Raw genomic sequence first — 13903 nt, forward strand, 5'->3', positions numbered from 1 at the left:
TTATTTATGATTTGCACCAAAAGAACAGAAGCAAAGACAATGTAATACAGGAAACTTTCGATTTACCGGCACCTAAATACAGGAAACTTTGTGCTATCCGGTACCGACGGGACCGAGCTGCTGCCGTTCCCTCAAAACTGCCGTACACTCCAGAGCTAATGTTGAAACATAGAGATTTTCATCTCCGTATGAATCAACAAACCCTGTTGCTTAGCAACAGCCTCTAAACAGTCGGCACGCGTCTCTGTAGCATCTCTAGCTGAAGCTGTTGCTTAGCTACAGACGTTGCAGAGCTTGACTGTTCAAAAAAAGCAAAGAAAAGAATAAAAAATGGCTCCTGATTTTTGCCGGTGGCTCGAGCTTGCCAGACGGTTCGCCGCCGGATAACACAAAGTTTCCTGTAAACGGAAATCTCGGTTAACCGGCAAAATTCAGGAGTAGGTTCAGGTAAGTTTTATTACTTGCCTTCCTCCATCTGTTGCTGTGCAAGGGTGTGGCTGCAGCTGTTGCTAAGCTACAGAGACTTGCAACTTGTAGCCATTGTTCTGAACCTGTTGCTAAGCAACAGGGTTTGTTGCTTTATACGGAGCTCTCAGCTCCGCATCTTTTACTATAGCTTTCGGTTATCCGGAATTTTTGATGAACCGGCACCACGTTGGTCCCGTCTGTGCCGGATAAAAAAAAGTTTCCTGTAGAAGCTTTCACCAGGCTACTCACATGCACCTCTTGGGTGCTGATTACAAAGCACATTGGGAGAGGTCAGTTCTTTTGACTTGGGAATGGTGGGTGTGGGGCGCAAACTAACTTTAAAAAAAAATTAGGGGACAAGAGAATAAAATGGTGGGCTGTTCTAATGAAAGAATTGAAGATTTAGGGTCTCTGCTGCAAAATGTAGGTTCCAGTTATTTTGAAGTAGCTGAGAAAGTTTCCCTATTAAAATATTTTCCCATCTGTTTTTGAAGAGAAAGAAATTATGCAGTGGAGGTTAACTTCAGGATTGTGTGGTCTTGGAGCACATGCCACTGATATCTCTTGTTTTTGTCCCTCCATATGACTCAATCAATTGAGTCGGAATCCAGAGATTTAAAAAACAGATCATTGATGTGCAAAAACCACACGTTCCTGAACTTCCGTTGTGAAATCTTGAAATCTTGAAAACCTGCAGTTAAATAGATAGAGCTAGAAAGAATATATAATGAGCATTTTTTTTGCCCTTCTCATTCAATTCTTTATGCAACACTGCCACTAAGCTGTTTTATAACTGGACGTTAGGACATACGTGAGAGAGGCCTGGCATAAGCTTCCTTGTGGGTGAAATGTCTGAGGCCTTTCTAATGGAAAGGTTAAGATCAATTCAATTTTATTTGCCATATGCACTGGTACAATGGAATGCTTACTCCCCGTAGGGACATGTCAGCTATTTTTACAGCGCCGTGTTCAGAAAGTCAATTCTTTGGCATCCAGTGGCAGTGGGAGCACGATGTCCTTCAGCCGCTTCGTCACCGCGGTCTCCTCCTCACTGTTGCCGGCTTGGCTCCACGTGTGGTGGCCTGCTTCTCCCGCTCACCCTCTGGCCACCATTCCCAGCTCCCCTCGGGAACTGGACCTGTGGGACCTGGCTGTCCCTGTGTGCTAGCACTATGTTACCTGGGGAGGTGGGGCAGTGGGGGGGGGGGAAAGCTCCCCAACCCTCTTGAACACGCTGACGCATGTTGGGGTAGAGTTCCATGCGGGGGGTGCTGACTGCCCTCGAATACTTCACTGAACCCGGTGTTCTTCACGCTCGAAGACAGCGTCAACCAGTTCAGACAGGCTCACAGCCAAGCGCATTCCTCTCCACACCTATGGCTCGTCTGTGTGTTGTCCAGCAGGGTTCGCCAGATAGTAATCAGGAGTCCAAATCCTGGACGATTTTCCTCCGAGAACAGTTGTTAAGCTCCAACTGCTGCCTGGAATTTGAACCTGCGGCCTTCCTTGCCTGTATGGTTCAGTTCCACAGTGGACAGGGCATTTCCCATCCCAGGAAAAATATTTTATAAGCAGATTGGCTTCTTCAGCTCCTGCCTGCAAGGGCAGAACAAACGTTTTAATTTGAGGGCCTGGATTTTCAATAGCTAAATTAAATTGCGAGGATAAATTCATTGTTTGAAAGGGATTTTACAGTTCAGTATTTCTTTCTGTGTCCACCTCTACCAACGTTGCCATTTGCTCTGCGCTTTACTCATTGATACTAATTAAAAGTTCATTTTTGAGAAAGAGCAGCCCTGTGGATTCCAGGCAGGGAATCCCCTCCTGTATTAATATATGTAGAAGATATCTACAAGATTCTCTTGAAAACCCCAGATTGTTACCACCGCATCAGGTTCAGGTAAAATAGGGTTTGCTAATGAGCGTAGGACCAGTTTAGTTATTTATCACGACTGAGTCATGAGCTTAGCAGGTGTCATGTTGAGAATGTGGGTGGCTGTTGAGAAATAGCGCTCTAGAAAATGTCCCTGTTACTGTGGTCAGGAGTAACTACTTATGCAGTAATTTCAATTCCAAAATATTCAAATTTCCTGTCAATATCCTGTGTACTGTTTGTTGTTTCTGCCCGTTTAGTTACCATGCTATGGGCAGTCTTCTAGTGATGCTGCTCCATCCTTCGTCCCTCCTATTAAAATGTTTATAAGTTACATGTTGATTGTGGTGTATACACAGCAGCAGTGTTGTGTATGCAGGCTGGCAGGGGAGGTGCTGAGCAGAGGTGATGTGCTTTCCCAGGGGGTGTGAACCTGCCTCCTCCCCTGTCAGCTATTTACAGAGAGCCAGTGGCCTGGGACCAGGTCACTTCCTTGTCTGTACTTTCTGACCATTGGGAACAAAGATAACTTTCCATCCATTTGTGGGGGGTTCGGGTGGGGAGGCAATGTGTTGGTCCAGCTGCCCTCGAGATGTATTGATATTGTCTTCAACGCTGCTTGAAAGTTTAAAAAAAAAATACTCTTCTGTATATTCACAAGTGTGGCATGTGCTGTGGACTGAAAGCCCTTGTCTCTATTTTTAACTGTCCCAGATGAGTGATTACTGTAGTTCCTGAAAGATGAATGTCCTCCCTCTGTACTGTCATTTCTGTAATTCTATGTTGCAGTATAGAAAGAACAGCCTTCCTGTGTGCAGATAGTGTCAGATGACCCACACAAGCTGCCTTTTAAATGGGTTTCCTGCTTTCACTGTCGAACCAATGAAGTTTTTGCACACACAGCCGCACAGCAGCATCCTTTAACTTGCTGTCCCATGCTGTTAAGTATGTAATGTAATTCACAATCGCGTACGCACTGTTCTGGTGTAACCTGTGCTAATAAACTAATCGAAATCCTGAATTAAACTTTTAATAATTTATATGCATTTACATGTATTTCCATAAGTGAAATTGCAGTAATTTGGCTTTACTATTGACTGTAATTCTAAGTGACGCTAATGAGCCAGATCTTGCTGGAGTGGGACATCTCGCAGCGTATGCTGATAGTTAGACTTTTTTTCTGCACCCTTCAGCGTGAAATCTTTTTGCGCCGCAACTTGCTGGCAGTGCGAGCCGATAACAGCGTGACGAAGGGCATCTGGGACCTCCGTGAGCGGCGGGACCGACAGTGTATCTCCTTCACCAATGAGATTTAAGGATTGCGAAAGAAATAGAGGAACAATGGAGAAGTAAGGTGAATTATCGTTGGTGGGTTGGAGCCAAATCAGGTACAGAAAGAGAAATAGAGAGGGAAAGAAAGATTGGTCTGAGAGAGAGAAAGGAAAAGTAAGAAAAAAAAAACCCATCTTTAATAACAACAACAATTTACTACATGCAGGAATGACATTGTACAGCTTAAATTGTTCCCTTTCTGGGCCAGTGAGGTTAATTGGCATTGAATTAGCAATTATCACATAACTAAAAAGCTACTTGCTCTAAGTTCTGGCCCTAACTTTCTGAGGCGAGTTCAATGGGCAATTAATGTGCAAATCCAGCAAGTTTATAAAATTAACCGGGAGGTCAAGGGTGAGATGCCATTTGTGTGCGGCAAACAGCAGTGTGGCGTAAATCGTCCAGCATGTTCTGGAGATTTGCAACTCGCAGCATATCTCTTAATCCCCTGAACTTGCTGGCTGATTTGCGCATCACTAACAGCATGCGTCGTTAACACGCCGTTACTTTTGCAGCAAAATTCGGCCCAATGTCATAACTTTGTGGTTCTCAGAAACAGGTTACAAAAAATAGACTGACTCTCAATTGTGATCTGGTAATGTAGTAAACAAAAGTGTCCATTTACAAATGTTTAATTAGACAACGATGTAGCTTTTATGCTCTCCTGTGTGTGCTGGAATGACTTTCGGATCGGGTTGGAGGCGGTTAAACTTGTACTTAGTCAGGAACTGTTCGAAGAGGGTCTCTGTGGCCAATGACGGAACATTTTGTGGCTGTGTGTTTACTGTGGGTCAATCGGATAGCTACAAAGGTATATTCTCGCCCTCGATTTTTAAAAATAATACAGACTGTTAAAAATACAGACAATAATAGATACCTGAAAAGGATTAAAGGGCAGGAATTGAGGGGTTCTGAGGCTAAAAATCATGAGAAATTCTGGAACTGGAGTTGGAATTAGTGTACATCCTTTGTCACCCCATAGTTTCTTTTCAGTATCAGGTAGTGTAATTTTATGTGAGTGTATTTAGTTTTGGGTCTACTCTTGTGGCAGTCAGTGCAGATGTCCAATGTACATAGGCTCCATGTCATAGAAACATAGAGATAGGAACAGGAGTAGGCCATTCGGCCCTTCGAGCCTGCTCCGCCATTCAATGAGATCATGGCTGATCTTCGTCTGAGATCATAGCTGATCTTACCAGTTCAGTACCCCGTCCCCGCCTTTTCTCCGTAACCCTTAATCCCCTTAGCCTTCAGAAATATATCCAATTCTCTCTTGAAAATATTTATTGAATTAGCCTTCGCAGCCCTCTGTGGCAGGGAATTCCACAGGCTCACCACTCTTTGAGTGAAGAAATTCTTCCTCATCTCTGTTTTAAATGATTTGCCCGCTATTTTTAGACTGTGGCCCCTGGTTCTGTGCTCCCCGGCCATTGGAAACATTCTCTCTGAATTCAGCCTGTCCAGGCCTGCCATAATTTTATATGTTTCGATGAGATCCCCTCTCAATCTTCTAAACTCCAGTGAGTACAAGCCCAAACTATTTAATCTCTCTTCGTAGGTCATTCCCGCCATTCCAGGTATCAGCCTGGTGAATCGCCGTTGCACTCTTTCCATGGCAAGAACATCCTTCCGCAGATGGGGCGACCAAAACTGTACACAATACTCCAGATGCGGTCTCACCAGCACCTTGTACAGCTGTAGTAAGGTATCCCTATTCCTATACTCGAACCCCCTTGATATGAAGGCCAACATACCATTTGCCTTCTTAATCGCCTGTTGCACCTGCATGCTCTCCTTCAGTGACTGGTGCACAAGAACACCCAGGTCCCTCTGCACTTCCCCATCTCCCAATCTATTGCCATTTAGATAATAATCTACCCTCCTGTTTTTACCCCCAAAGTGGATAACCTCGCATTTATCCACATTATAGTGCATCTGCCACGTATCCGCCCATTCCCCCAACCTGTCCAAATCGCACTGTAGCCTCCTGACATCCTCATCAGAGCCCACCCCTCCTCCTAGTTTAGTGTCGTCAGCGAATTTGGAAATATTGCATCCAATTCCCTGATCCAGATCATTTATATATATTGTGAACAGCTGGGGTCCCAGGACAGATCCTTGCGGCACCCCGCTGGTCACTGCCTGCCACTCCGAAAACGAGCCGTTTATTCCAACTCTCTGTTTTCTATCCGCCAGCCAGTTCTCTATCCACGTTAATACTTTGCCCCCAATCCCATGAGCCTTAATTTTGCATGATAATCTTTTGTGTGGAACCTTATCGAAGGCTTTCTGGAAGTCAAGGTACACCACATCCACTGGCTCTCCCCCATCTATTTTACCAGTTACTTCCTCAAAAAATTCCAGCAGATTAGTCAAACACGATTTACCCTTTGTAAATCCATGTTGACTCTGTCCGATCCTTTCCCCATTTGTCAAGTGCTCCGCTATTTTATCCTTAATAATGGACTCTAGCATTCTGCCCACAACCGATGTAAGGCTTACTGGTCTATAATTCCCTGCTTTCTCTCTACCCCCCTTTTTAAATATTGGGGTAACATTAGCTACCCTCCAATCCACGGGTACTGTTCCCGAGTCAATGGAGTTCCGGAAGATGATCCTTAGAGCATCTGCTATCTCCAGGGCCACCTCCTTAAGTACCCTAGGATGTAGTTTATCAGGCCCCGGGGATTTGTCGGCCTTCAGTCCCCTCAACTTACCCAACACCATATCCCTAGAGATACTAATTTCTGTCAGCTCCTCCCTCTCATTAGTCCCTATGTTTGCCGATATTCCTGGGAGGTTATTTGTGTCCTCCTTTGTGAATACAGAACCAAAGTATGAGTTTAATTGGTCTGCCATTTCCTTATTCTCCATTATATATTCTCCCGAATCGGACTGCAAGGGACCGACTTGGGATTTTACCAGTCTTTTCCTCCTGATATACCGATAAAAGCTTTTGCAGTCTGTCTTTATGTTTGCTGCAAGTTTACTTTCGTATTCTATTTTCCCCTTCCTGATTAATCCCTTTGTCCTCTTTTGCTGTATCCTGTACTGCCCCCAATCTTCCGGTCTGGTGCTTTTTTTTGCCAGTTGATATGCCCTTTTTTTTGATTTTATGCTGTCCCTAATTTCCCTCGTTATCCACGGTTGAGTCACCTTTTTAGGTTTATTTTTATGCCAAACCGGTATAAACATGTTCTGGAATTCTTCCATTCTATCTTTGAATGCTTGCCATTGTCTATCCACTGTCAATCCCCCCAGAAACACCACCCAATCAATCTTACCCAATTCCCGTCTCATACCCTCGTAATTCCCTTTATTTAAGTTCTGGACCTTAGTCTCTGATTCAATTTCCTCACTCTCCATCTCGACTGAGAGCTCGATCATATTATGATCGCTCTGACCCAAGGGGCCTCGTACAAGAAGATTGTTGATAAGTCCCTTCTCATTGCACAATACCCAGTCTAAAATGGCCTGATCTCGAGTCGGCTCCTCGACATATTGGTCCAGATAACCGTCCCGAAAACATTCCAGGAATTCCTCCTCCTCAGAATTTTTACTAATTTGGGTAGTCCAATCAATATGTAAATTAAAGTCACCCATGATGACAGCTGTGCTCTTATCGCACGCTTCTCTAATTTCCCTTTTTATGCCTTCCCTCACCTCCATATTACTATTTGGAGGCCTATATATCACACCCACTAACGTTTTCCTCCCCTTGCTATTTCTCATTTCTACCCATACAGATTCCGTTTCATCCGAGTTAATATCCTTCCTTTCCATTGCATTAATCCCCTCCTTTACCAGCAATGCTACCCCACCTCCCCTACCTTTTTGCCGATCCTTCCTAAATATTGTATATCCCTGGATGTTAAGTTCCCAGCCTTGCCCACCCTGCAGCCACGTTTCTGTAATCCCAATCAAATCATACTTGTTTACCTCTATTTCCACAACTAATTCATCCACCTTGTTCCTAATGCTTCTAGCATTAAGATACAAAGCCTTCAGGCTTGCTTTTTTCACACTCTCATTATGAATTAGTTTGGCCCTTTGTGTTTCTCTCCTTTGCTTATTGCTTCTCACCTTTCTACCATCTATTTCTGACTTCATATGACTTCCCTCTTTTCCACTACCTAGGTTCCCATCCCCCTGCCAAATTAGTTTAAATCCTCCCGAACCGCCCTAGAAAATATTACCCCGAGGACATCGGCTCCCTCACAGTTCAGGTGTAGACCGTCCCCTTGGTACAGGTCACTCCTCCCCAAGAACTGGTTCCAATGCCTCAAGAATTTAAATCCCTCTCCCTTGCACCACTGCTCAAGCCACGTATTTAGCTTATCTATCTTACTCTCTCTAAACTTATTAGCTCGTGGCACTGGTAGCAATCCAGAGATTACTACCTTTGAGGTCCTACTTTTCAATTTGGCTCCTAACTCCCTAAATTCAGCTTGTAGGACCTCCTCCCTCTTTTTACCTACATCGTTGGTACCTACATGTACCACGACAACTGGCTGATCCCCCTCCCCCTTCAGAATGCTCTGCACCCGCTCCGAGACATCCTTGACCCTTGCACCAGGGAGGCAACATACCATCTTGGAGTCTCGGTCTCGGCCACAGAAACTCCTATCTATCCCCCTTACAATTGAATCCCCTATCACTATAGCCCTATCCCTCTTTTTCCCGCCCTTCTGTGCAGCAGAGCCAGTCATGGTGCCCTGAACCTGGCTGCTGGTGCCTTCCCCTGATAAGTCATCTCCCCCAACAGTACCCAAAACGGTAAACCTGTTTTGGAGGGAGATGACCGCAGGTGACTCCTGCACTACCTTCCTGCCTTTACCCTGCCTTTTGGTCACCCATTTACTGTCTGAGCTAGCCTTTACCTGCGGTGTGACCAACTCACTGAATGTGCTATCCGCAACATCCTCAGCATCGCGTATGCTCCAGAGTGAGTCCATTCGCAGCTCCAGCGCCGCCATGCGGTCCGCTAGGAGCTGCAGCTGGACACACTTCCTGCACACATAGTTGTCAGGGACAGTGTCCCTGATTTCCCACATGGCACAGGAGGAGCATGACACGGGTCCGAGCTGCTCTTCCATGACTTAACCCTTACAATACCCTTTTATTTACTACGATTTAGCTTAATTATTGAATTCTACTTAGAATAAGTTTGTGAAAGTACTCACCAACCAGTCACCTACCTGTTTTCTGGTGTTGTATTTTCACTGCCGCCTCCTGTCCTGGAACCTTTTCCACCTAGGTTAGGCTCCTGAAATAAAATAAATTGAACCTACCTTTTCAACTTCCCCTAACCCCTAAAAGGTGTGTTGCAGAGTGAGATCTCATATTACACAATTGATATCTGTGACATTCTTGCAATTTTATTCAAAAATAATTTTCAGTTTATTTGGAAAGTCGATCATTAATATTTATATATATATGGTGTTTCTTTGGAAACTGTTCAGTTCACAATGCACAACACAGATGAATTTCACTCGTGCAGTTTTAGTTGTCTGAATTCTTCTCTGTGAATCAAAGCCTCTAGTCACCTCCCAGATATTTGTGAAGATGAACCGACTGAGTGGTTTTAGATATGTCAAGAGATCTCACTTGGTGTTGTTCACAGGTAGTCTGAGATCAAGAGCGCAGTTTAAAAAAATTCATTCTCGGGATGTGGGCATCGCTGGCAAGGCCGGAATTTATTCCCATCCCGAGTTGCCGTGAGAAGGTGATGGTGGGCCTCCTCCTTGAACGGTTGCAATCGGTGTGGTGAAGGTGCTCTCTCAATGCTGTTGGGTAGCGAGTTCCAGGATTTTGAACCAGCGATGATGAAGGGACGGCGATACATGTCCAAGTCAGGATGGTGCGTGACTAGGAAGGGAACTTGAAGGTGATGGTGTTCCCATGCACCTGCTGCCCTTGCCCTTCAATGTGGTGGAGATTAATTTAACAGATGGTGACTATTTAAGTCCATTAATCTCACACATGCATTGTATTTTCCAGGTGTATTAAAAAGGTGTGCGTGATATCTCATGTTGGTTTTGGCCCATGATCATTCCAAATCAACAAGAGCTCATCATATACACTTACAATTTTGCTCTCATGTTCTTTCCCATATGCAGTCATTCTTGCTGGGAGCACTGTGATGCCTCATCCAAGCAGCCATGCTTCATGTGTGAGTCTAAACAATGAGTGTTGTCAGACTATTTTACTGTAGGGGTGTGATAGCAATCTGAAGTGGAAACTGCCTTATTTCCCTTCTTGCCCCACCCTCTCATAATTCAGATAATGGAGGAGAGTTATAGTGTAGGGTGACAATATTTTCTAAACCAAATCCGGCAATGCACAGGGTGGGAGCATAGCAAAGTAGCCAGGACGGAAAATGTAGGTTGCGCAGCTTAGCGAGGCAACATTTTTTTTGTGAATTGACACTATTGAAGCGCATTCAGACAGCTGACCCCCCCCCCACACAGTGACTGAGGTCACATCTGACCTCTCTCCCCCCAGTGACTGAGGTCACATCTGACATCCCCCCGCCCCCCCATAAAAGTGTTTAGGATTAGCCCTTCCCCCTGTGACTGGGCCCTCCCCTGCTGCCTATCCCTCACCCGCTCTGGTTGCCGTGCTCCCAGGCACTTCCGGCACTGACATTCCAACAACACGAGCCCGACCGGAAACTCAAACAACAACTGGCACGTACGTAGAAAGACCACCCAGTCGCGCATGCGTAGTGAGTCATTCTGGCCATCGTCCAAGTTGTTGTTTAATTTAGCTTTAAAGCTGCAAACTGACAGCTCACTGCCCAGGGCAACACTTTGGGGACTAGTTTTGTGAACTGGGGACTCTTCTGGGGACATTGTTTCCCCGGGGACACAGTACCTTATCCGGGGACTGTCCCTGGAAAACTGTGATGTATTGTTACCCTGTTATAGTGCCTTGGTTGAGAGTAGCTAATTTAGCCCATACCAGAGAGAATTTTTGAGGATGTAACTGGTCAAATAGATATGGGAGAACCAGTGGATGTGGTGTATTTGGACTTTCAGAAGGCTTTCGATAAGGTCCCGCGTAAGAGATTAGCGTGTAAAGTTAAGGCACATGGGATTGGGGGCAAGGTATTGACTTGGATAGAGAACTGGTTGGCAGACAGAAAGCAAAGAGTTGGAATAAAAGTGTCTTTTTCCGAGTGGCAGGCAGTGACTAGTGAGGCACCGCAGGGATCGGTCCTTGGACCCCAGTTATTCACAATATATATTAATGATCTAGACAAGGGAACTAGAGATGTAATATCTCCAAATTTGCAGACGACACAAAGCCGGGTGGGCGTGTGTGCTGTGAGGAGGATGCCGAGAAACTCCAGGATGATTTGGACAGGTTGGGTGATTGGGCAATAGTATGGCAGATGCAATGTAACGTGGATAAATGTGAGGTTATCCACTTTGGTGGCAAAAAAAGGAAGGCAGGTTATTATCTGAATGGCAATAGATTGGGAGAAGGGGAAGTGCAACGAGACCTGGGTGTCCTTGTGCACCAGTCGCTGAAGGTAAGCATGCAGGTGTAGCAGGCGGTTAAGAAGGCAAATGGTATGTTGGCCTTCGTAGTGAGAGGGTTTTGAGTACAGAAACAAGGATGTCTTGCTGCAGTTCTACAGGGCCTTGGTGAGACCACACCTTGAGTATTGTGTGCAGTTTTGGTCGCCTTATCTGAGGAAGGATGTTCTTGCCATGGAAGGAGTTCAGCGAAGATTCACCAGGCTGATACCTGGGATGGCAGGAATGACGTATGAGGAGAGATTGGGTCGATTGGGCTTGTACTCGCTGGAGTTTAGAAGAATGAGAGGGGATCTCATTGAAACTTATAAAATTCTGACAGGACTGGACAGACTAGATGCAGGAGGGATGTTCCCGATGGTCGGGGAGTCCAGAACCAGGGGTCACAGTCTAAGGATAAGGGGTAGGCCATTTAGGACAGAAATGAGGAGGAATTTCTTTACCCAGAGAGTGGTGAACTTGTGGAATTCTCTACCACAGAAGGCAGTAGAGGCCAATTCATTGAATATATTCAGGAAGGAGTTGGATATATTTCTTAAGGCTAAAGGGATCATAGAAGATAGGAGCAGGAGTAGGCCATTCGGCCCTTCGAGCCTGCTCCGCCATTCAATGAGATCATGGCTGATCATCCAAATTCAGTACCCTGTCCCTGCCTTCTCCCCATATCCCTCGATCCCTGTAGCAAGACATCCTTGTTCCTGTACTCGAACCCTCTTGCTACGAAGGCCAACATACCATTTGCCTTCTTAACCGCCTGCTGCACCTGCATGCTTACCTTCAGCGACTGGTGCACAAGAACACCCAGGTCTCTTTGCACTTCCCCTTCTCCCAATCTATTGCCATTCAAATAATAATCTGCCTTCCTGTTTTTGCCACCAAAGTGGATAACCTCACATTTATCCACATTATAGTGCATTTGCCATGTTTCTGCCCAATCACCCAACCTGTCCAAATCGTACTGGAGTTTCACGACATCCTCCTCACAGCTTACCCTCCCACCCAGCTTTGTGTCGTCTGCAAATTTGGAGATATTACTTCCAATTCCCTCATCCAGATCATTAATATATATTGTGAACAGCTGGGGTCCTAGGACCGATCCTTGCGGTACCCCACTAGTCACTGCCTGCCACTAGGAAAACGACCCGTTTATTCCAACTCTTTGCTTTCTGTCCGCCAACCAGTTCTCTATCCAAGTCAATACCTTGCCCCCAATCCCATGTGCCTTAATTTTGCACGCTAATCTCTTATGTGGGACCTTATCGAAAGCTTTCTGAAAGTTCAAATACACCACATCCACTGGTTCTCCCATATCTATTTTACCAGTTACATCCTCAAAAATTTTTTTTTCCAAGGGGTATAGGGAGAAAGCAGGGACCGTGTACTGAATTTGGATGATCAGCCATGATCGCATTGAATGGCAGAGCAGGCTCGAGGGGCCGAATGGCCGACTCCTGCTCCTATCTTCTATGTTTCTATGTAAACCATGATCTTCCTGAAGTGTATGGGTCAGCACCACCCCAGGCGATGAACTTGGCCGATGGCAGGTCTTGCTTTTTTAAGCAAATGGCTGACAAGTTGACTGAATAAGATGGAGCATTGTATTGTGTGTGTTGTTCCACCTGTGTTTTGCAGTGCATTGTAGCACAACAGTGCTCATCAAGATGCCTGCAAAGGAAGAGTTAGGTCTCAAATCTTCATGTTCTGGTAGCTTTATTGCATTGATACTCATAATATTGTTCTGGGACTACTTGCAGCTGACCTCCCTCCTTCTTCCTCATTTGTAACCCTGAGGGAAACCCCCTGCTCAGTTTATCTCTGTACCTCCATCACATTCTGCTCTCAAGAGAGCATTGGATAGTGGCATTGATAAAGGTTAATGAATAAAGCTGCTGTATTGTTCAACTGTCGGTCTTGAGCATTTTCATATTTCATTGTTACTCTACCTATGCACTAGATTGTTTACCCCAAACTTTAAACAGTCAGGGTTTAAAAACTTTCCAGTATTTGGTCACGTGAACAATTTCACTCAGGAGGAGTCCTTTAATTGTTAACTTGAACTGTCAGAGCTCAGGACCATAATGCACTGCAATATTTATGGTATTAAAATGTGACAAACTGAACTTGCCCATAATTTGGATTCAATTTCTGAGATCTGCATCCGGAAAAGTGTAGGAAGTCAGTTGAATAGCAGTTGGTTTGACACGGACTTACTGGATATGTTGACATGCAGGCCTTTTGTGTCGGGAGACCTGACATGGTAGGTGTTAGGGGATGGATAAAACAATGTTTCTGGATAAAGAGCATGACAGAAAACAGGCTTGCCTCTAAAGTATATTTCCCCTCTTGTGGAAGGAAATACCTTGTGAGTTTTGAACCAGAATATTTATTTAGATTTCTTCTTCAACTGAACTCAAAACCCCACAATGCGCAGTTCAAAAATGAGATTGACAAAGACCTTTGAGTGGGTTCCTTGTCTCCCTTTTTTTAAAACGAGTGTCTAACCAACCATTCCAGTCTAACTTAAGTTGTGTATTTCTGTGTAAATTATGGTTTTGAGTAGGTTTAAAGATGAACCATACTGAGCATCAGAAGTACTTTAAGTCTGAACTACTCCAGAAAGATGATCGACAATGTGCCACTTTCAGCGATATTCTTGATTTTGTCAGCTCGGGTCTTCTGGAGACCA

The 13903-nt window shown here is 45.0% G+C and overlaps 1 protein-coding gene across 5 annotated transcripts in view; it reads left to right on the forward strand.

The window, feature by feature from the left end:
- Nucleotides 1-13903, forward strand: part of znf438 (zinc finger protein 438) — a 324232-nt gene that overhangs the window by 92376 nt on the left and 217953 nt on the right. Inside the window, exon 2 of one of the 5 annotated variants that reach the window (XR_015078356.1) lies at nt 3535-3695. The exons of the other annotated variants lie outside the window; for them this stretch is intronic. The gene's annotated coding sequence lies outside the window, so the exon portion shown is untranslated. The remainder of the gene's footprint in view (nt 1-3534; nt 3696-13903) is intronic. 5 annotated transcript variants of the gene reach the window in all.

Source organism: Somniosus microcephalus, chromosome 5, assembly GCF_052327205.1.
Source record: "Somniosus microcephalus isolate GS21.2 chromosome 5, FLI_Smic_1.0, whole genome shotgun sequence".
NCBI classification, from domain to species: Eukaryota; Metazoa; Chordata; class Chondrichthyes; order Squaliformes; family Somniosidae; genus Somniosus; species Somniosus microcephalus.